At 36.4% G+C, this 24,419-nt stretch overlaps 1 protein-coding gene and 1 long non-coding RNA gene across 2 annotated transcripts in view; one reads left to right on the top strand and one right to left on the bottom strand.

The window, feature by feature from the left end:
- The window catches only part of LOC126744359 (membralin), a 430,191-nt gene that overhangs the window by 192,281 nt on the left and 213,491 nt on the right, over window positions 1-24,419 (bottom strand). The window lies entirely within an intron of this gene.
- Window positions 5,475-6,448, top strand: LOC126744370 (uncharacterized). The gene is made up of 3 exons (XR_007663136.1): window positions 5,475-5,795; window positions 5,909-6,036; window positions 6,110-6,448. It is a non-coding gene; the product is annotated as an uncharacterized LOC126744370 (long non-coding RNA).

A 24,419-nucleotide genomic window follows, 5' to 3' on the forward strand; every position in this document is an offset into this window, starting at 1 on the left:
CCTTTGTAACTAAGGGGGATGGCTTATGCACCTTGTGGTCATACGATCAAGGATCGAAGTAGCAAAAGGCGTACTAGAGGATGGAGAACAGGGCAGGCAACTCACACTGAAACTGGGCCCTGAAGCAATAGAGTTACAGGCAAACATAATAGGTATCCAGACTTGTGTCCAACTGATAAAAGACCCTTGGCGCTCCTAGCAATCATTACAAGAGACCAGGCAGCAACAAAGGCTTTAGGACAGTTTGAGATTCGGTCAAATACTATACAAAACTGCTGGGAGGATCTGGCGGACCTAACCAAAGAGGAAAATAGGCCAGAGGTAATCCTATCAGACAATATTCGTAACCATAGCGCTGCAAGTAATCCAACTTGCAATAAAGGACGCCAGCAACGCACTCATAGGCTCAAAACCAACATGCTGGACAAAAACCTGGGAAAGAGATATCTGATACTGGTTGAAACTCGAGAACAAAAATTACTGGGAACAACTGCAAAAGCTAGAACTCTCCAAAAACTCTTTAATTTTTAGCAGTAGATAAACAAGCCTCCTATTTTTATTACGTCTGTAGCTATGTTGTCTACATTTGCCGTTTTATTATTTTTTGTGTTTTTTATTGCTAATTCTATTTTTTCTATGGTAATATCACGAAGCTCTTCTGATCCTTTGTTGATAATGACCCCTTTCGATGTCAGGATTTCGGATTCAGGTTCAGAGTCGTTTATACCCATAAGCAAATCGTCAATAAAGATTGAGAATAAAAGGGATGCTATATTGCAAACTTGAGGGACACCTACTGATGATGCTATGCAAAAATCCGAAAAAAAATCATCTACTCTCACATAATATTGCCTGTTAAAAAAGTATGAGTGAATGAAATTTAGTGAGTTTACTTGAAAAGCCAAAGCCGCTTAATTTCTGCAGTAGCTGCTTATGGCTGACCCTTCAGAGGCCTTCTCTGCATCAGTAAATATAGCATCAAGTTAAATATGTTGTTAATAGCCTTAGCCAGTAATTTGTTGTTAATAGCCTGAGCATCAAGGTTTGTAAACAAGCATAGGTTAGAGACTGTGGATCTGCCTTCTATTAAGCCAAGTTGGTGATCTGATAAGAGCAATAAAAAGAGCAACAAGAGCGGCAAAAACTAGATCGCTGAAGGAACAGTGTGAAGAACAATACAATGAGTATAATTTGTATATGAAAATAAATGAAACATCTGGAGTATATAGGAAACAGACTTTCTCTAACATACAAAATGAATAAGGACAAATGGCACAAGATAACGCACAGAGAAAAGTTATTTGGGACCAATATATTTACGGATGATAGACCTCAGTTGGAAAATAATCGGGAAGATGACTTGTCTGGGTCGTCAATTGCCATATAAGATAGGAAAAGCTCAAGAACCACCTATTGAAAGGCTCCAGGAAATAGAACGGTGGGAAGAAATGGGTTGTAGTACTTTAGTTTTGGATTCAACACCATCGAGTAGAAGTGTTGGAGAGGAACTGGGTATGCACCATAAAACTGTGACGAGTATTTGGTAGTTTTTAGATGGGTCCTCTTTTCTATTGCATGGTAAACACAATCCTTGGTAAACACCTCCCATTGTTCGTTACTAGTCTCAAGAAAACGAAAACAGAAGTTTTTAGTTCCATACTCAGTACCGTCAAAACATTACAATAGTTAAATGTTTGGGCCGGTATTTTGGGCGACCATATTATTGAGCCACTTTTCATTGATAGTACTTTGAACGCCGAAAAATACTTGTTTTGTATTTTATTTTAATAAGAACAATGCTTTAATTTTTAATATGCAATGCACAGCATAAAAAAAATTGTAATTATGAATCTATGCGGGTTTTACACATGTAATTCCCGCATTAGAAGATATTACACCAATGCTGCGTACTATTTTTTACCAACGTGAGACGCAAACTAAAATAAAATTTGAAATAATCGAGTTCGAACCTCGAATACCAGCGTACTGCCGCAGCGGCGGCGTTGCAACATCTCGCATATTAGTAACTGTATATGTGTAGGGATTCATTCGCCAATCTGTATAGTGTGATTCAGACCTTAAATATGTTTTCTCATTATCGCTTTATAACGCGTCATTAATGTTTAAATACGACAGTAGTTGCCTAAACAATCTCAAATCCAGCACTTAACGCCACAGGCAAGTAGCGGTATTCTCCCTAAAATTTCGGTGCGATCGACATGCAATTACGAAACTAATAACCGATATCCGCAGTGTAATCAAGGCCGTCAATCGGGTTAGTTTCTTGACCACAACCTTCTTATAATTAAACTATTAATACACTTAATAGGAAGCCATTTGCCCGTCGCCCTACTAATTTAAACTACTTCAAAACTATCCGGTGTATTTCGTGTTTATTTGGCAAATTAAAACGTTTCCAGTCGATTCAGTTTAATAAACGGACATCCGTATGGGCGACGCTATTAGACAAGGCTTCGGCCCTCCCGCTTCGGGAAAACGATAGACATCAATTCCGATTGTTGTTTTAATTAATGAAATTTACGCCTTCGGTTGTGTTGGTGGGTTATTGTTTTTATGGCCAACGTTGTGGCCCCGCTTTAATTGCGTAAAAAATCTGGTATTAGGATATAGGTTGTTAATTTTGCTAGATAAAAAAAGTCCTAAATCTTATTATTTTTGACCCTTATCCGGAGACACACAACACAACCTGTTGGAATCTACATCATCATTTAACAATAACAATATACAAGGTGTCTGCAAAAGGTATTTACAAAAACCTTACTATCGTAAAATGAGCTGATTGATTGAATTAAGCTTACGTCTAATGGAGAACGCAGAACTTCAGTTACTAGCAAATTTAAAACGTTTATAAATCGATTATACATATTAGACACCCACAAATTTTTGTAAGGAAATCCCTCAGGAGTTCCATCAAACCCAATCGAGAAGTGGTTTTTGATTGTTACACTAATAACTTTTCAATAGCAACCTGTTTTGAAATATACACTACATGCGATAGATGTAGGATTTCCAGCTGGAGGCGGATCTGGAGGGTCCATTAGACGTGAAACATTATCTAAGAGTGAATATTTGCAATATAAGAGGTCTGAACACGAACATAAACCACGACAATGCACTCGGAAATAACCAAAGTTTATATGTTGTATCTTGGATACGATCTCCACATCCGATTTAGATATAACTTCGGACTCGCCATGTGTCAGATATTGCGAAGCGTGCTTCTCAGAAATTGTGCGTTCTTTTTAGGACGAAGCACCTATATTCATCTTAACGTTTTTATTCTCTACAAGGCTCAGATTCGGCCAACCATGGAATATTGCTTGCACATTTGGAGCGCTGCTCCCAAGGTATAAGGTTCAAAATAACAACTGGAAGACCTACAAGTATTTCTGCTTCTACAGACCATCCAGCGATACAGAGTACAGAAGACTTTTCATGGACTTTGCTGATAAAATTGACGATTTGCAAGCAAACCATATAAGTGTAGAAATTGTTATTGTGGGAGACTTTCACATCCACAATTACAAGTAGCTAATGTATTCCAACAGGACTGATGATGAAGGATGCTAACCAGATGACTTTGCGATTAGTCACGGCCTTACGCAGCTTATACGGAAGCCAACCAGAATCCCTGACAGACAGGGAGATTTGCTAGCTTCCTAGATCTGTTTCTCGCGACGGATCACACTCGTGCAATATTATTAGTAATGAAAACGGAGGATCCACCCGTGCCGCGTAGAGTTTCCTATTATAGATTACCCAACTAGAGATATTTAAAACAGAGCCTCTCTTCGTTTCTTTGGAACGATGCTGTTTCCTGACCAATGTCCTTCAGTGTGTGCGAGCGAAATTTTAGAGGTGATTTTGGTGGGTATTTTCCGAACAGCTTGAAAAGCTCTTCAGACAGCAAACCGTGGTTCGATAAAAATTGCACCAAGGCAGTCAACAATAAAAAATGCTGCTTATCTGTCTTGAGAAATGCATGCAAGCAGACGATCAACACCTGCAGAAAAATATAATGACTGAGTGAAGAACAAACTTCTCAATTGCCCAATATATCATGATCTAGTCTAAAGAAAAAGCAGCTGGTCAAGGTTTCTGTAGGTCAAAAATTCCACCTAAGTGAGAGTTGACTAAGGAGGATGACTCTTGATGACCCAATTGTGCGTATATATATCTAACATTTCACGTGACAAAAAAAATACAGAGTGAATTCTCCACTTCAGAGAAGGCACTTATGAGTCAGCCACCTTGAGGACAAGGCTTTAAGCTGCAAAGGGACAAAACGCAGTGGACGACAGAACTTGCAACACCACACCTAATCTTATCTCAGTTGTCACCTGCTTGTTGACAAAAAAAAACGAATACAGGTGTGACGGGTCAATTCTGTTTAGAGACTTTCAGAAATCGAGGATTACTAAGTGTTTCCACCTTTCTTGTTATAAAAGATTGAAGTTGTCAAATAAGTTATATCTGCTAAGTTGAGACCACAAAGATACACTGTTGCTGACTATGCGTTTCCTGATCTTGCCCCTTACGAGTCCCTTCGCTGTGGGTTTGCACCCTGTTACGTGTCTGATCTGTTTGGTTTCGCTGTTGTATGTTTAGTTTAGTTTGGTACCACTCTGTTGGGCTGGTATTTCGTATTTTTCACTGATTATCTCTTGTTGATTGGTCACGATATCCTGTTTGTTTTATAAAAGGGGAATTTCATTGTTATCCTATAACCCCTATACAGAATTTGTGGATTGGGAGTGTTGAGAGTCCTAGCGTTTGTGAGCGAATCGTCCGACTGTGATGGCGGCTTGTATAATTTTATTGTGGCTATTTACTTAACTCTTGGCGTTCCCCGTTTGACTGGTTTTGTAAGATTTCATCTCGGGGAGGGAATTCTTTTATGGGCCAATGTTTTGATTTGATCTTGACGTTTGTTTTGACATTTCGCGCCTGTTAGCTAAGTTCACGTGATTGCTGACTGGACCATGTGGGCGCTGTAGTACTCACAGCGTTGCCAAGGAATGCCCTAGAATCTTACGAATTGAGATATCTTGTGACCCTACATTTGGAACTGATTCTTTATCACAGGATATTTGGACGATCGCGATAGATTTCTCCGAGATGTTGGTTCAGTGGGATTCGGCTATCTTTTGGTGTATGTATTTTTGGGATTTATTTAAATAAATACAATAATTATTACACAATTTCTGGTGGCCCCGTGGTCTCCCTGAAAATTATTGACAGCGGTGCCTGTGACCGTCATTTCCAGTAGGGCTTTGATGCCAGATTTCTGATGCCTACGGAGTTTGTCTTGTTTGTTTGTTTGTCTCCGTTTTGTTCGTGTCAACTCGGGCATGACGTCTTCCACCTGTGGGTTGTGTTTTTCGCCGGCGATGCTTGGCAACGGGCTGAAGCTGTTGTCACTACTCGACACTCTTGTGGCAGATGTAAATGGCTTGTTTTTTTTATAGTTTTGTTTTGAGGAGGAAGAGGGATAGCACTAGATTTCCAGTAGTCTCGTCGTTTCAATAAATAGGGAGTCTAGATTCGGCCATCTTAGTTCAGTCGAGTTAGTGGTGCCAGAAGGTGCTTGAGCAGCGTGCGGTAATTTTTGCCAATTAAGTCAGGTTCGTTGTTGCTGCTAGCCGGCGCTGCCGCTAGTGGTATTTCCCATTTGATTTGATATTTGATATGGTTGAGGGAAATCCGTACTCATCTCATTTGCCAGCCTTAACATCGGCTCACTGGACTCAGATTGTTTGGAAGAGGGCTACCAAGTAAGTTTTATTTCTCTCCTCCAGTAATTTATTTAGGTCTTTTTTGTTGGTTTTATGGCTTAAAAGCCAGGAGCTTGATGCTCATGGGTTATTTATCTTTTCGCTCTATATAGCTCCATCGGCAGCTATCGGAGGAAGAATTGCTGTTACTTTAGAGGTTTTGCTATTGCTGGAATTATTTGGCCATACAGAGTGATCTATCTCGGCGCGTTGAACTAGAGGAAGAAAACCCTCCGTAGAGGTGACTCATTATATATAATTTGTTTGGTTCTTATACGGATGGTTCTGGAAGACTTATGATGGTTGTATTCTAGGGTTTTTCTTTTTAAACTTTAACTATGGGGTTTACTACTGTTAATGGTCCTGTCCCTGCCTTGTGGGTCGGTTCATCGACTTACTGTGAGTACTGTAGCTGTACGACTTCAAAAATCAACCCGGTGACCTTTATTTGAAGAGTTCTGCTCCGCTGTGGCTATACTATTCAACGTGGCTGCTTCGCTGTGGTTTGTAGGGGGCCAGTAGAATGGCTTGACGCGATGTTGGTGACACGGATTTACCGGTATCGTAACGTTCTTTACTTTTCTATTATTGCTAATTTCTTTTAATTTATTTTCATATTATATATTCCATATTACACTTTATTACAAAATATACATATATTACTTATGATATGTCATGCGTAAATGTGCCATTGGGAGCTTATGACGTCATGCACTCACAGTGAACTACGCTTTAAGTGACTAAATTTATATATTATATAGCGGTCTTTGTAAATTGTATCCAATGCTTCTTCACTTATATAGTTGTAATTATTTAAGCACAGCTTAACCTCGCGCCTGTATCTTGTTCTAGTTCTTTTATCAACAATTTCTCTTGTTTTTTTAAGTTAACATTGTAGTCACATCCTCTATTTGGAATACTACTATTTCACTGTACTTTAACCTTTAGCCAACTGTTAACTAAGCTTAAAATATACAGCATCGTATTTTGAAATAAGGTTTCTGTAATCATATTACCTGCATACAGAGTGTGGCTATCAATTAGGACTTTAATAGTTTTTTTTATAGTTATATATTTTTTTGACATCAAGGTCTACTGACCACCTGAATAGTATTGTGCAACTTGTTCGTGATTAAGGTTGGGTCTCAGGGAAATAAGAGAATAGAGTTAAAATCTTTTTATTGGCATTATGGTGTTTAATTACGTGGCGTCCTCCCTCTAACTACTAATAACCCACCCCGTCCGACTGTAGCTGGGGCCATCCTAATCTTGCCATTCTTTCTTATTCTCTTCCTGGCACATAAGGGTCAGTAATCCAGTGTTTTTTTATTGAATTTAATTTTTAAAGAGGGAATTAACGCCCGTAATAGGTTAATAATAGGGAATTGGATATATATTTATTATTTATGTTTTTTTTAACCTTACATAGGGTTTAATTACGTCCCATAGTGAGTCCCTTAGTGCGTGGTAACACCCTCGTCGTGATAAAATTTGGCTCTCCGCCACTCTTAGTGAAAAATATATATCCAAATCTACACATATCGCAAAAAACCCGACCATCTTTCGTTAGTTTTGACAAAAGCCGCTATTCTCCATAATTACCACAACTAGTATCTGTATAAAGAAATTCACTTTACATATGATTTTGAATGCATATCTAAAAAAGGCTCTTAATCTTAATATATCAGTAAAAAATATGACTGCAATACCTGTCACCAGAACAATCAAAACTCGATCGACTTGTCAACTGGTATATTCTCGGTTAAATTCAGAGAAGGCGTCACGGTGTCGCCAGTCGGTCGTCGTCTATCCATCACTATAAGAGGCAATCACGATATAGGCGGCCCCAGGAACGAACGTGACATCGGCCAACTTTATTTACCCATAAACAGCATAACCTGGATCGGATCATCTTCTGGAGCGACTAATGAAGTGCGTTGTTTGCTTTTCGGATGGGAGTTAAACAGAGCGTCCCGACAACGCAATCCTATACTATGTTATAAGCGTCGATTCTCCAAACTCCTTGATTGCCGAGTTTCTAGCTGAGGCAAACTGTGTGATTTCGCGTTTCAGAATCATCGGCGCATCACGTATTACGGCTTTCGAGCATTTGAAATTATCAATGTGAGAAACTAATTCATTAGTACCTACCTAATGCTAGTTTCGTGGTAAAAGGAATTATTGCTCTGGTATAAACTAGGTATATAAAATGTTTTTTTTTTTAATTTGACATTTGGGTTTACTTGTAATTTGATTAAAGTATTGTTTCTTTGTGTAAGTGCAGGTTGAGCAAATGGGCTAGGTAAGGGGCTATATCTCAGGACCTATACATCTGGCAACAATGGATTTTTTTTAATTATTATAAAAGTGGCCATGAGAACATTCTAGAAGGATTTTCAAGTTCAGTATTTCACCGCTAGAGGGCCTAACTAAAAATTAAAAAGGAAACGTCTTTTTTTCTGAAAACTTATACAGTGACTAAACGAAAATGAAACGGCGGCCATGCCGGACTCGTCAAGATTTTAAAACGCTCGGACACGTTAATTTAGATTATTATGGGGAAATATTATCGGAGTACAGCCCCATCAGTCATCCCTTAGCCAAAGTGAAATTAACCTCAAAAATTTTAAATGGAATAGTGGATCGAGTTATACCTTGTTTATTTATTTGTTGAATAGGCCAAGTAGTAACTAAACACTCAAATTTGATAAAGAATGCAATGAAAAGGCGAAATAGACTTAAAAATAACATAAGAAGGGATAGAGATGGACGGGGTGGTGGGGTAGCATTATATATACATAATACTCTGAAATTTAAAGTTTTAAAACCTCCAGAACAAAGCAGTCTTCTTGAACAGATTTGGGTAAGTGTTAAAATACAAGGTAAAACAATATATTTTGGTTCTCTATATAGACCCCCTAGTTTAAATATTAATGAGTGCCTTGAAGATTTGGAAAATACCCTGGTGAGTTTCATGCCATGTTGCAATCATATCTTTTTTGGTTCTGATTTTAATATAGCTGCTTGTAAACATTTATTTCGCTTGTTAAACAAATATAATTTGTCCCAACTTCTCAATCAATACAATCTCCTACTCGCGTTAGTGAAAATAGTACCTCGACTCTAGATTTATTAGTTACGAATTCGCCGGAAATGTCATCTAAAGTGGAGGTTATTAAAATGGATGATATATCAGATCATCATTTGGTTTATTCAGTTTTGCGATTAGAAAAAACTCGTATACCAATTTCATTTCGAACCTATAGGGATTATTCTAATTTTAATTTAGACATTTTCCTGGCAGATCTTTATGCTATAAATTGGGATCTTATTTTCTCTTTCAATGATGTTAATCATATGGTTTCTTTTTTGAATGAAAACTTAATCAAAATTTTTGATGCTCATGCTCCAATCAAAAGCTCTAGATTTACTAAGGCACCAGCACCTTGGATAACTCCTAATATAAAGTTTATGATGAGGTTAAGACGTAAAGCCCTATCAAAATATAAAAAGTTAAAAACCGAAGTAGCATTTAATGAATATAAGCAAATCCGTAATTATGTAACGTCAGCTGTTCGAAATGAAAAAAAAGCGTTTCTACAACATAAATTCAAAACTGACCCTAAGTCATTTTGGAAAACGTTAAAATCTTTAAACATCAGTGACTGCTCGAAGTCATCAGAAAATATTCTAGAATATTCACCTTCAGATTTTAATAACTTTTTTGTTAATAGTGTACCAAAAGTAACTTTAAACTCTGGCAATGATATATTTCAACAATATTCATCAAATGATCCCGCTTTGAATTTGGAAAATCAATTTAAATTTAATCAGGTAAACGAAGAGAGCGTAAATAAAGCCATATCCCAAATTAAAAGTACTGCTATGGGTTCTGACTGCATTACCATAAAAATGATTAATCTCGTAACACCTCATATTTCCCCGCATCTAACATTTATAATAAACTATTGTATTTCCATGGGTGTTTTCCCGGATGCTTGGAAAAAAGCTGATATAATCCCTGTCCCTAAGATTGGAAATCCAACGGAATTATCGCACTATCGTCCTATAAGCATACTCCCTGCCATGTCCAAAATTTTTGAAAGAATTGTTAATGATCAGCTTAATGAATTCTGCTTAACTAAAAATTTGCTTCCAGTAACACAGTCGGGTTTTCGTGCAAAGCATACTACCAGTACAGCTCTTCTTCATATTTGTGATGATATATTTAAAGCTCTTGATCAGAAAAAAACAACAGTTTTAGTATTGCTGGACTTTAGTCGTGCATTTGACACACTGGATCATTTCATTTTATTGGCAAAGCTCCAATATTTTGGGCTACATACTTCTACTCTTAAACTGCTAAAAAATTATCTTGTAAATAGACGTCAAAGGGTAAGAATTAATTCTATTCTATCTGAATATTTGCAGTTGGATCAGGGTGTCCCGCAGGGAAGTATTCTTGGCCCCTTACTCTTTTTGTTATATCTATGTGACTTTCATAAATTCCTTCGAGTTTGTGAATCGCACCAGTACGCCGATGACACACAGATCTATCATTCATTTAACTTTATGGAGGCCATAGAAGCTGTGAATGCTATTAATTTGGATCTTTTAGCCATATCTGACTTGTGTAAGAGTCACAGACTCGTATTGAATGCTGCAAAGTCCAAACTCCTTGTCTTTGGCAAGCCCCTTCCAGATACCGTGAAGATCAGCATAGATGGATCTCCTTTACCTCCTTCTAATAACCAGAAAAATTTGGGGATTGTCCTTGACACGGATCTCAGGTTTGAGGGGCATGTGTCGAATTTGTTGAGGGCATGTTTTTATAAATTAAAATACTCTATATGAACAAACAGTTTTTGACAGCTGATATTAAACTACATCTTTGTGATACATTAATTTTGTCAATTGTTAGTTATGCTCAAGTTCTGTTTTGGCCTGCCTTGTATCAACGTGAAAAGAATAGCCTTCAGAAAATTCAAAACGCGTGCCTCAAGTTTAGTTTTGGTATGAGTAAATGCGACCATGTCACTCCCCTGTTGGTCAGATCAGGGTGGCTTTCTTTGGATGAACGCTTTGTACTGCAAATGCTTCTCTACACTAGTCCATAAAGTTGTGCTTTTCGGACAACCAGCTTATTTATCTAATAAATTAATTTTAAACTCCAAAATTCACGGCAGAACCACACGAAACGCGCATAATTTTGTTATTCCAGGGCATAAAACTGCTAAATTCCAGGGCTCATTTAGTTACAATGCTCCAAAAATCTATAATGCACTACCACCTGAAGTTAAGTCTCTTCTCTCTGTAACAACCTTTAAGCAAAAAACTAAAAATAATATTTTTCAAAACCGACATAGGTAATCATCTCTGGTCCTTCATTGAAGTACCTACTATGATTTATTGCGCATAGCAGATTGTATTATATTTATTACTTTACATTTTTATTCTGCTATTATGTTCTATAAAATTTTGCATTTGTGCTTATTAATATGGTTAGATAGAGTAGCTTTAAGCTAGATCTCGCCATTACTTATTTAGTAGTTAAGAAAACATGTATTTTTATGCTAAATAAAGAAGACATTTATTATTATTATTATTATTATTATTATAAAAATAGGTTATGATAAAACAAAGCAAGAACAGTTTAAAGCTGTCTTATCTGAGCTACGCGGCAGAGAACAAGAAGGAGAGATTGATTTAATTATTAAATTCATAAATGGTTCTCCATCTGTTACCAAAAACTTAAATATTTGTCGTGTTAAACGAATAGCTTTACCGATCTGATGATGCCTTAGGGCGAAACACCTGTAATACCTTTTTTTAAAAAATAAACATAATCTGAGACCATTGACTTTGTGTCCCTCCAATCTTTGAATTTTTATCATTAAGAGGTCTCTTTGAGAAAAATAGACTATTTATTTTCAGAATCTGGGTGGCATGGGTACTAAACTTGATCAACTTCGTGGTGCAATATTGCAATGTGATTATGATGTCATTATTTTGATTGAGCCTTGGCTAAATCAAAATTACTCAGGCATTCATCAGAAAAAATCTACCGGACCCATTGCTCAGCAGTTGAAAGTATTAAGGACAATTTTCCTAATATACCTGTATTTCTATTTGGAAATTACAATTTACCCTTAGCCACTTGGAATTACTCAATTGAAGAGGGTCTGTTAGTTGAGTGCGCACTGACGAGTATGCGATCTTCTTCCAAACAACTTTCACCACGTAGCAGCAATTTGTAATATTAGGGTTAGTGATAGCATTGAAAGATTAGATTATAGTACAACTTATTTTGATTTTAAAAATACTGATTTTGTAAGTTTGAATGATTATTTTTCTTTAGTGGGCTGGACTAGTTTTTTTGATCGATAGTTCAGTGAATAACTTTTATGAAGTAATTTTATATGCAATATCACTCTATGTACCCCAAAAAATATATAAACCTTCCAGGTTTCCTCGTTGGTTTTCCCCAGAATTAAAGAACCTTATTTTAGCAAAAAAAAGACTACTCATGCTAAATTCGCACGTAAATTCATAAATACGTACTCAATATAAAGGTCAGATGGAGCAGTGCTATACATCTTACATTGCTACCTTAAATGAGTCAATTCAATCTGACACCACACAATTGTGGAATCATATTAATTCTCTTAATAAAAGTCACGGTATTCCAAATGCTATGCATTTAAATGGTATTTTTCCTAAAAAGATGTGTTTATAGTTTGTCTAGACCTTTGTGTACATTATTTAATTTGTCTTTAAAATTACAAACTTTCCCTGAGAAATAGCGTGACAGCTTAATAACTCCTGTATTCAAAAATAGTGACAGGGATGATATAAATAAAAAATTATAGGCCCATTGTTATGTTATCTGCTATCCCTAAGCTTTTTGAACTTATCCTGAACAAATATATTAATTGGCATTGTAAAGGTCTCTTGATCAACGAGCAACATGGGTTTAGGCAGGGTAAATTTAATTCTACAAATCTTGTATTATATCATGGCTTCATTGTCAGGGCTTTCGAGAAGGGTGATCAGGTCGACTCCATCTTAATTAATTTCCAGAATTTTGTAATAGCCACTTTTATAATAATAAGAAAATACTTTGTTGCCATCATTCCTCCTGAAAACAGAGGAAAATTTTAAAGAAAGGTATATGAGGGACGATATGCCTTTCTTTACGCTTTTCCTCTGCAGCAACACCAATATGCCTACGAAATAGGTTATTCTTACGAATCAGCGATACACAAGATAACCCAGAGAGTCGAATAATCTTTGAACAACAAATAAATCGCCCTAGGAGGCTTCTTAGATATTAAGGGAGCATTTGACAACACGTCATCTAACTCCATCAACCAGACCATCGGTGCACGAGATATGTATACATCGTATGATAAGCGGTTAGTCAACCAAACGCTAAACCAAGGAAGGTGACAGCGAGTCTCAGTAGCACCACGGTAAAAGCTAAGGTGTGCAGAAAAATACCGCAGTCAGAAGTACTTTCAGCGCTGCTGTGGAAACTTGTATCGGACAGTCTGCTGTCATGACTGGAGATCTAGTACTCTTTGACGGATACCTGTGACTCGAGGATGAGGTCAAATATCTAGGGGTGACCCTGGTTAAACAATTCAGCTATTAGAAGCACGTAATAAACAAGTCCAAAAAACTTAAATGTAACAGAATGTTCGGCAGATCATGGGGACTATCACCAAAAATGATACACTAGGTATACACAACAATGGTGAGACCCATCATTACATACGCAACACCAATATGGTGGCATGCAGCAGAAAGGAGAACTGTTATTTAGATATTCAACAAAACACAAAGGAACGATATCAATGACACCGACTGCTGCCCTGGAAAACCTGACAGCTCTCTACACCTAGTAGTATGGGCTGAAGCAATATCAGGAGCAAGAAGGCTACTGTAAAATAACGCAACGATCATAACGAAAGTTGGACTCAATGTCCTAGTTGACAAGATCCAGGATCTTGGGCGCATGCCACTAGGAACGAACAAAACCAAGGCCATACAGTCAGACAAACCATTTGTCATTAAGGAGGGAAAGGGACCACTGGAGACAGAAGTTACACTAGGGACAGAAGTTATGCATGGCATGGCGGCTACTCAGTATGGTACACTGCGGCCATACGATCGAAGATTGGGGTAGCAGTGAGCGTATTAGAGGATGGACAACAGGGCAGGCAACTCAACGCATTTCAACAACGCTGAACCTGGTTATGAAAGTAACATACATAATAGTAATCCAGACCTGTGTCCAACAGATAAGAGAAGGGACGCCAAGAGGCCGAACCTTCGCATTCATTACATGGTGCCTTAGGATAGTTTGAGACTAGGTCAAAGACTGTACAAAGCTGCTGGGAGGATCATCATCACAAAATATGGCCAACCATGGTATTGGAAGAAGGGTAATTCAACTTACAATCAAGAGGTCCAATAACAGACTCATAGACCCAGAACCAACATGCTGTGTCAGCGATAAATCCTGGAAAAGGGACACTGGCAGGAACTTCAGCATAAAAATGCTGAAAACAAGTGCCAAAGCTAGAACTCTCCAATCTTTTGGGCAGCCCGTCCTTCAGGAAGGGTAAGAACATACTGGGCCACTCAAGGCAACAACTGCAAAAAGTATCAGGCCATGTGATTCACCAGGAAACAACTACATAGACTTGAGAAAGTAGATATATTGCTATATAGAGATTGTAAAGATAAGGAAGAAACCACTCTACACCACTGGGCAAAATATTGGACTTCCTAAAAGCAACAGAACAGACCGCAGTGCAGAGAACCAACCAGGTACCACCGAATGGGAAAGGTTTACTGGATAACTAAGTACGAAGAACCACATTACCAGGGTTCAAAATTCAATTACAGGGTTCAAGAACTATCGGTAGTCATAAAACATTTCTTTGCCTTGGGAATGTGAATCCTGCAGGATCAAAGATTCTGCTAAGCTCAGATAAAATAACACGCTTAGTGCATAAACTATGACTTGGTGGATATGAGTAGAAAAATATGTTTGTAAGATAAGAATCTTTGTAAACCTAAGTTCTTCTTTGTCAAAAGAACAAGAAGTTTGAACATCAGTCGGAGGTAAGTTTGCCAAGAGAGCAGGATCCTGCTAATCATGTATTAGATTTAAAGAGGCCGCTTTTAGAAGAACCTGAAGGTCAAGGGTGGTAATCATCAATATAAAAATCTCTCCCCCATCAGAAGTATGGGGGATTAGATTGCTCCTAGTCTGCCACCGGTTGGTCATTTTGTTTTTGCAATAATTACTAGTGTTTACTTGTTGATAGCTGTCACGTACCGAGCATAAAATTAGACGGCATGGTGCAATATTCTAACAAGCAACATTTAATTATTTTAAAAACTGATTACAAGAATGGAGAAAATTAAGCAAAAACAGATCGCAAGTGCAGTTTGCAGCCGCAATAATGCGTCGAATCAACTATCTGTTTAAATAAAAAATTTAAGACAAAAATTCACGTTGCTGAATGAAAAGATCCACTTTCCTGGTTAATTTCTTGAAAATCGGGTTAAATTTTGCCGATTATCTAGGCACTAAAAACAATTATCAAAGACTGCATAACTGGAACTATTTATGGATTTAATATTTAGTCCATTATAGGAAAAACGTCATTGCTACAAAACCTTTTTTTAAATAAAAGTAGGAAATATGTAATTTTGACACTGCGCTGTCACTTGTAGACGTGCATCGAAGTTTATTTGGTACAGGCTGTATATAATATACTATTTACTTACTTAAAATTTAATTATACTGTCTAGAGCTGTAAATTCTCGCTAATGATTATTAATGCTTTTAGTAAAGCCACCTTAAAACTCTTAAAGAAAGTTCCTTATATAAGTTTTAAATTATTTTAAAACCTTTGGACCTTTGCTGCTTCGCGTTTGCGGTATGCATAAAGGTAAAAAGTTTAATGTTACGGAAATTGAATGTCGAACATAAATAGGTTAATTGCCAATTAGATGCCTTCATGAAAACTTTTTTTTAATCAAAAATTTATTTCCTTTCGTTATGTAGACTTCATCAGTGAATTTAAGCGATTTCTTAATTTTGACGCTTCGGAAACTTATTTTAAATTTAAAAAGTTGGTGGAACATGCTATTTGATAAGTGTCAGGTTGTTATAAGGTAAATTGTTATCAATATTTTGTAAATTTTAAATACTTTGTATGCATTAGATGTATGGGCATCGCATATTAACAATAGTGTGCGAGATTCCCAATAGTTTGTGTGAAAAAGGTGTTACGTTTAGTAGCGACGCTACATAAATCCCTAACTCAGGGTTCCAAATTCAATCTAAATTCATTCAATTAGCCACCGCTTGTATATCTGATGCAACGTTTACTTTCTCATTTATAGACAAACTAAGCCAATTGAAGTTCACAATTCAAAATATTTAACCAAAAACATTAATTTGAGGGTTGTGATTTCCAAAGTAAATCTTAAGGGCCGGATGGTCGTTCTTGTACCCAACTAAATTAAATATTCAACCACTCAATATTCAACTCTACTTAAGAGTGAGTTCGTTAAGTCCAAATTTTCCTAGTTAATCTGAGTTAAAAAGAAAGAAAAGCTATATATAAAGTCTAAAATATTAATGAGCGCCACTGAATTGTTGTGAACAAAGCCCGAGGGCGTTGTTCACAACAAACATACGGAAAAATAATAGTCAATGGATAATCAGATTTACAGGCTCAACATTTAATGGTATCGACTATTAATGAAGGTCCTGTATCAAATCAAATTACACTTATAAACGAATATATACAGATTGGCGAATGGATCACTACACATATAAAGTTCCTAGCAGCCGAGATGTTGCAACGCCGCCGCCGCAACTGTACGCTGGTGTTTGAGGTTCGAGCTCAATTGATCATTCCAGGTCACGTGACATTTGACAGGCGGCCATGTTAGCTGAGGGGCAAACAATTATTTTCATTTCCATTGTGTTCTTGTGAGCTTCGTGTGATTTTGTTCTGCTTCTTTGTGCTTTTTTGGGTGTTCGAACTTTGTTTTTTAGTTAAAAACGTTGTATTTTCTAAAAATGTTTAACAGAGGATATTATGAAACCCTAACTGGGGACGTAAAGCGGCGTTATGACCAGAAAATTGGGATTATAAACAATATTGACCCCTACCAATTGGGGCCTGGTGATTGTAATTTTAATGTGAGGGAGCTTCCCATTGTTACCATCATCGATTTGGTTTCCTATCTTGTGTTTACACATAGTTTTTACACTGGAGAGCAATTGAAGGCAATGAAAAGCTTGCAAGCATATAAATTTGCTGAATCTGGTGCGGTGTTAAATATTTTAGCCAAGCATGTAAATGAAGAAACTTATGTTGTAGTTGGCAAGGTAAGTTAAGAACATTATTTAATTTTTGTACAATTTTTTTATGGCTTATGTTATTACAGGTTAGACACTCACAACGTTTCCGAGTAAAGCCCCTTGAGACTTGGATAATTTTGCTGCAAGATGGAAGTGTTTCAAGTGCGCACTGCACATGTATGGCTGGTCTGGGTGAAGCATGCAGTCATATAGCAACAGTTCTTTTTTATTTGCACATGAGACCGAGCACACCCTATGAATCTCCAATTTCATGTACAAAGCGCCTGGCAGTTTGGCCCATACCACCAATAAAAAATGTTGATATAACTACACTTAGTGAAATGAGTTGGTCACATAAAGAAGCTGGTCCCTCTTATCTACTGAGGCAAAGAAATATTTCAATGACTGTGGAAGAAACAGAAACTTTTCTAAGAAAACTAAAAATAGGAAATGAATCTCCAGCAATTTGCCGCCTCATTGAACCTTTTGCTTCAGAAATCGAAAAGGAGGAGTTTAATAAACCCCTGATCTACCAATTGCCTATGGGTCATGGTACGATGAGGGTTTAAAAACAAAAACATATGAGGAACTGTTAGAAATATCAAAAGGTATTAATATGGTTCCAACAGAAATACAAATTAATACAGTTGAGGCATATACAAGAAACCAAACACAAAATAATGTGTGGTTTAAATATAGAGCAGGGCGAATCACAGCATCCAAATTCAAAGCTGTTTGCAGAACTTCAGTTGCAAGTCCATCAATGAGTGTAATAAAAGCGATATGTTATCCCGAAAAAGTAGTGTTTTACTCAAAACAGACCATGTATGGACTAAAGCATGAAAAGACAGCTCTGAAGGATTATGAGACAACCATTAAGAAGGATCATCAAAATGTAAATATAAAATCTGCAGGTTTTTTTATTTCCAAACAGTATTCAGACTTAGGTGCATCACCTGATGGTTTAATAGTGTGCGAGTGTTGTGGACAAGGCTGCATTGACGTAAAGTGTCCATATTTACTTAAAGGGGATGTCGCTTCAAGAATTTGCTGAAAAAAAAATACGTGTCTAATTTTTGATGACGGTAATATACTCTTAGACCCAAATCATTCATATTATTACCAGTTTCAACTACAAATGTTTGTAACCCAAAGTGCATACTGTGATTTCTTAGTTTGGTCACCAAAAAATATTTTCATAGAGAGATTTTTTTTTGATAATAAATTTTGTCTTGAAAATATAGAAAAAGTTCTAAATTTCCATGCTTTTATAATTAAGCCGGAGTTACTTTCAAGGTATTTTACTGAACAAGGAGGCAGTGTTAGGGTAGTACTTTGGTGTAATTGTAAAACTTCTGATAATGTATTATACAGTGGTTTCATGTTGACTGTGTTAACTTATCTGAGTTTTCGATAGAAAATTGGTTTTGCCCTGATTGTAAATGTGAATAAAATAAAGGTCTAAACTATATAACTATTTATTAATTACTTGGTATTACAGAGTTACATAAATTTATTAATGCACTACATACAACAATCATTTCATCAACAGCAGATTTTTTTGACAACATACTTACTGGAATACTCTGTTGAAATATTTTAAATTTTTTCTTTAATAAACCTATTATTCTTTCAACATGTATTCTCACAGTGGCAATATTTCTAGTGCTTTCTAGGTCTTTTGGATGAAGCTGACTTTTTCCTTTAGTGAATGCCGGCATTGCCAGTTTGGCTCCTAAAATTTTTACAGAGTCTTCTATTAAAAATCCCCTATCTGCTAAAATGACATCCCCTGGTGAAATTAAATTTAAAAAATCTGAATTTTCTGCTAAATATTTATTACTTGTTCTCCCTCCCCAAGCTCTTGATATATAGGCTATTGTACCTTGGGGAGTGATTCCAATTAAAAACTTTATGGTTTGGTGATGTTTATAATTTGACCAACACTGTGAGGCATTTAATACATTAGATGGAGTCTCTATAAAAACCTCAAAACAGTCAATTATTATGACTACTGTGTCATTAAATGCCTCTTTAAAACAAGCAGGAACATTTCTGAGTAACTGTTCTCGAGATGGCCACAAAACAAAATGTTTCAGTCTTAAGTATAAGATACTTAAAGTACTTAAGAAGGTCTCTGAAACAGTTGTTGGACAAACACAAAATCGATATGACATAGACTTAAAGGGTAAATTTAATCTAAATTTCATTAATGTGAGCAGCAACTGTTGGAAAGGTGACAATGCTTTTTTCCCAGACAAGAATGGCTTAATATCTTCATATAATGTAAAAAATATATTGCAGCTGAGACCGGTAAAATATAAACATTTAGTGTCATTATTTTTAAACGAATCTTCATTTAAATCACAGCTTTCAAGCCTTTGTTTTAGCTCGTGTATTTGACTATTGCAAAACTTAAGATCTGCAAAAAGTTTACACAAATTGTCAATTGATAGGTCAGTTTGCACTGCAATACTAGTTTGTGTTTCACTAACTTTTGTAGCCGCAATTTCTTCATTCATGTTCTCCATTTGGGTACTACCACTGGGAGTATTGACACTTTCTGGATTGATACCTGGGTTGATTCCTATCTTGCTTTCCTCTGCATTTATCTAAAAATAGCATGCATATATTTTAATCAGATTACAGACAAAGTCAGTTTAAAACTAAATAAATATCAGAAACTTTTTTCCATACCTCTAACTTAACCCTCTTTCTCCTATTTAATGCCCTGTCATGTCTCTCTACTGCTTTTTTAGTTACAGTTTTAATTGTAACATAACCCATATTTTGATTAGGTACCCAGTCGGGATTGCCTTTATATTCTAACTCAGCAGGAGCACCTAAAAATATAATACACAAACTATCATAGCATCTCCTCCCATCACAACTTTAAGTCCAATATTCTAAACTTAATTTAATATCTTTATGGCAAATATTGCTTCTGTGACTATGCATTATTATTTACTCACCGTTTATGAAATGCCTAGAACATATTCGAGCATTTTTTAGAAAAGTGTCTGTCAAAGGGCCCCTTTTTAAAGACTTAATCCAAAGATCACGACGTTCATTTGACAAGGCATCTAACATATCTCCTCGACCTTTTAAAGCAGCGGGTATTCTAAAAAACCTTACATTGTCCCTCTCAGCTCTCATTGAACACTTTACAACTGAACAAAACGAAGGCATTCTCACAAAACTTTAAAAAACAAACTCCTATTTCTGCATTCAACAACGTTATGTTTACAAATTGTGTGCCCCTCAACAAATATGGCCGCGCTGTCAATGACGTGTCAATGACGACACTCTAGAATGATCAATTATTTTAAATTTTATTTTAGTAGGCGTCTGACGTCGGTAGGGGCTGTATCTCTCTTGCGGCAAAATTTAAAAAATATTACGCGGCATTAGTATAGTTTTCTAATGCAGAATTACATGTGTAGATTCGTAATTACAATTTTTTTTCTGCTGTGCATTGCATATTGAATGTAACCATTATAAAAAACCAGAAAATAATGAATAACAAATAATTCCTTAAATAAAAGGGTCAAAAAGACCTCCTTCTTAAGCTAAACAAAAGGTTAGCATATCGTAAAAGCTGTTTCTTACTTCCAAAAGAGTTTAAGGTAAAATGGGATTGGCAGATTCAACAATTTTGTTTCTTAACTCCTCTTAATTCCTTGGTTTATTTATAAATAGTCTCTTTAAGATAACTCCACAAATAAAAGTAATTTGGTGACAAATCGGGAGATCTTGGAGGCCATTTAATATTGCCAGTCCCACTACTAAGACAGTTAGGAAAAGTATTTGTAAAAGATGACTTATTTGATATTTCACTCAATCAAATAACTCCATCAAAATCAAAAATGATTGCCGCACAACATTTTCCCTACCCAAAAACTCAACACCAACTAAGGCAATTTCTAGGATTGGTGGGATATTTTAGGAAATTAATAGATATATATTTTGCCCGAATTAATGCTCCATTAACAAAACTGTTAAAAAAACAACCGTGATGGGAATGGATGTTCTTAAAAAAATCGTAGACGATTTGAAGCAAACAATTTGCAACAAGCCTGCCTTATTTTGCAGGCATTTTAACGCAAACATTCGAAAATAAAGAAAACGCAATAGCTTTCTTTAACAAACAAACCACAGGGACGGAGAAAAATTATAACTCTTTTGAACTCGAGTTATTGACAATTATTAAGACCTTAGAAAGATATAAATCATATTTAATTGGTCATGAGTTTTCTATTATTACTGATTGTAAAAAATTGCAGTAAAAAATGCATTAAATAAGCAATCGATTATGCCGCGAAAAGCCCGTTGGCTCTTGTTTTTACAGGATTTTTCATTTTAAATACAACATAAAGCTGGAAATTAAATTCAGCATGTGGATGCATTAAGTCGTAACTCTAATATTTCAAGTGACATGACGTAGAAAAAGTATACCTAATATTGTAGCGTTTCACTTTTTTGGATGCTTTTATAATGTAATAATCTAATATTTTATGAAGATAGTACTGATCGCGACATCTAGTGTAAGGTCGGTTAATCACCTTGTTAAAAAGTAAGAACTCCTAGATGGCGTTAGCAGTTCTTCGTCTTGAATTTTTAAGCAATTGATGAGGTTGCTTTTTTTCTCTCTCTTTGATTAACCTGATTTTCTTATCTGTCTGTCCTTTGTCATAGGTTACGTACGCCATGCTCAAGGATCAGTTTTTTAGGTATCGATACTGGGCTGTTGTGCCATTGTTCTTCTTGTAATTTCAATACTTTTTTTTGCGGGATTAGATTGATTTCCCTACTAGCTACAATTGAAATCTAAGTGGGGCAACGGCGTATTGTCAATTCTCAATTTGGTTTTTTTCCAAATGAGTGGTCTTCAGGTTAACAAGTTCAATTTCTCAACGTTGGGATTCGACCTCATAGCGACAGTAGCCATGTAATGTGAAAAATTACTTTAATAAAAGACCCACCAGCATCTTGAGGTAAGCTTGATTCTTTGTAAAACGTTCCCATTTCCCATCATAAATTAGAGCTTTATCAGGATTTATTGCTTCTCCATGACGTTATTGATTAGACCTTAGTCAGCTGCTGTCCTTGGATCTGCATAATGGGTTACCAGGTCAAACCAGATAAAAGGAATATGTAAGCAATGTCATGATTTCTGATTTGTTATTGGTGTTTGGATTTTGGGATAAATCATATTGGCTAATTTATAGCTCCTGAATTTATTAATTGTTGTCTAGTGTCTAAAGTTCTTTCTTAGCCATTTGCACTAAAATGTAAATTGTATATCTACTGAAATAATATTTTACTTAACCGTACTGAAAGGTATATTTAGTTTTATTTGATTTAGTAGCTGTTGTACAGTGTAAGCTGCCGTTAGCATATGTCTCACTCTATTAAAGACTTCCAACATCAGTCGACTTTAACAAAAAGCAAAAATCTAATAAAAAGTGGTTACAATATTGTTAATATTAAAAATATAGTTTTGTGGAAACACTGAAGGTAGTAGGAACATATTTAATGAATATGACTTAAGAGGAAATAAAGTGTATAAACTTACACTTTTTGGCACTAAATAAGGCTTGTAGGTGACAAGAAGTGAAAGCAATTGTCAGCTGCAAGCTCTAGGGTGATTTGGGTCACTTCTCAGTTGATAAAATTCTAGAACGCATAAAGCAAAAGTACTGGTTTCCGAAAAGGAATCCATTTGTAACAAAATACATCAAATCGTGTTTGTACTGCCTATACCACAAATAAAGTGGAGGTGGAAAACCTGGTTACTTCCACTCTCTTCCTAAATCTGCCAGACCACACCATACATTATATTTAGACCATCTTGGTCCATTTATATTATTAAAAATCCAGCAAGAAATATGTATTTGTAATAGTTGATGGATTTTCAAAACTACTTCCACAAAGTTTGTGTTCGAGAACCTCAATGATTAGTTCTCAGCTTTTGGAAATCCATGGAGAATATCTATATATAGGAGTATCAGATGCGGCAGCAGTATTCACATCAAAAGATTTTAAAAGGTTTGTTAAGAACAAAGGAATAAAATTGTTTACAAATGCTGTGGGTTTACCACGAAGAAATGATCAATGTGAAAGGGCAAATAAAACCCTATTAGACGCACTAGCAACTTCGGGAGCCAATTTGGAACAAAATCAATGGGATATAAATCTACCTAAAATACAATTAGGCATTAACAGTACAAAGCACCGAATCACGCAAAATACGCCAACGGAAATACAATTGGGAATCCAATTACATACGGATGGTGACAAATATGTCAATGTTAAAGAAAACCTCGTAGATTGTCAACAACCGCTAAAAGGCTAAAGAATAATCGTTTAAAGCAGAATGTAATATTTAATAAAAAACGAAAAGCACCAACTTTATATCAAGTGGGAGACCTAGTATTATCAAGGTAAATTCTTTTCCCGCCAACGATGAGAGGAAGAAACTTCTACCGAAATATTGCGGATCCTTTATTTATCTGACAGGTATCGGGTTAAAGAAGACCGATTTACTAATAGATCGAGTCATCCTTATGAAGCAGTTATTGGTGTTGAAGACATTAAAGTATTCAATTTTCAAAGTAGATAAAGTAGGCATTTTTTTGTTTGGCCCTCAATGGAACTATTAGCCTTCAATGTCAACCGTTAGCCCTCAATGAAGGATAGCGGAGAGTGGCGCAATGTTCACATAGGACAAGGCCATCTGACGATTGCTTTCAAGATGTAAGAACATACCAATTCTGACATCCAGATGCACTACAGAAAGTGGCAAACTAAGGTTAAAGAAGGGGTTTCAAGTCGAAATCTCGACAAGGGAAGAATGGTCGGCGAACCAAATTAAAGAGCCAAATGGTTTCCAGGCCTGGTACACGCATGGATCATGGATGAAAAGCACCAATGCGGCTGGAGCCGGAGTGTACAAGATGGAAACGAACACAGGGAAATCCTTTCCGCTAGGGAAACACACCATAGTTTTCCAAGCGGAGGTGTTTGCTATACTCGAAGTATAGTGTACGAGAGGTAACGATGGGGATTTGCATCTACTTTGATAGTCAAGCTGCCCTCAAGGCGATTCAGAAACCCAGGGCCAGCTCAGCGCTAGTCCTGGCCATCCCAGGAATGGCGAGACCCATTGGAAAGGCTTGCAGCACACAGGGAAGTGAGACTGAGGTAGGTCCCAGGACACCAGGGTGTCG

This window comes from Anthonomus grandis, chromosome 14 (assembly GCF_022605725.1).
Source record: "Anthonomus grandis grandis chromosome 14, icAntGran1.3, whole genome shotgun sequence".
Lineage (NCBI taxonomy): Eukaryota > Metazoa > Arthropoda > Insecta > Coleoptera > Curculionidae > Anthonomus > Anthonomus grandis.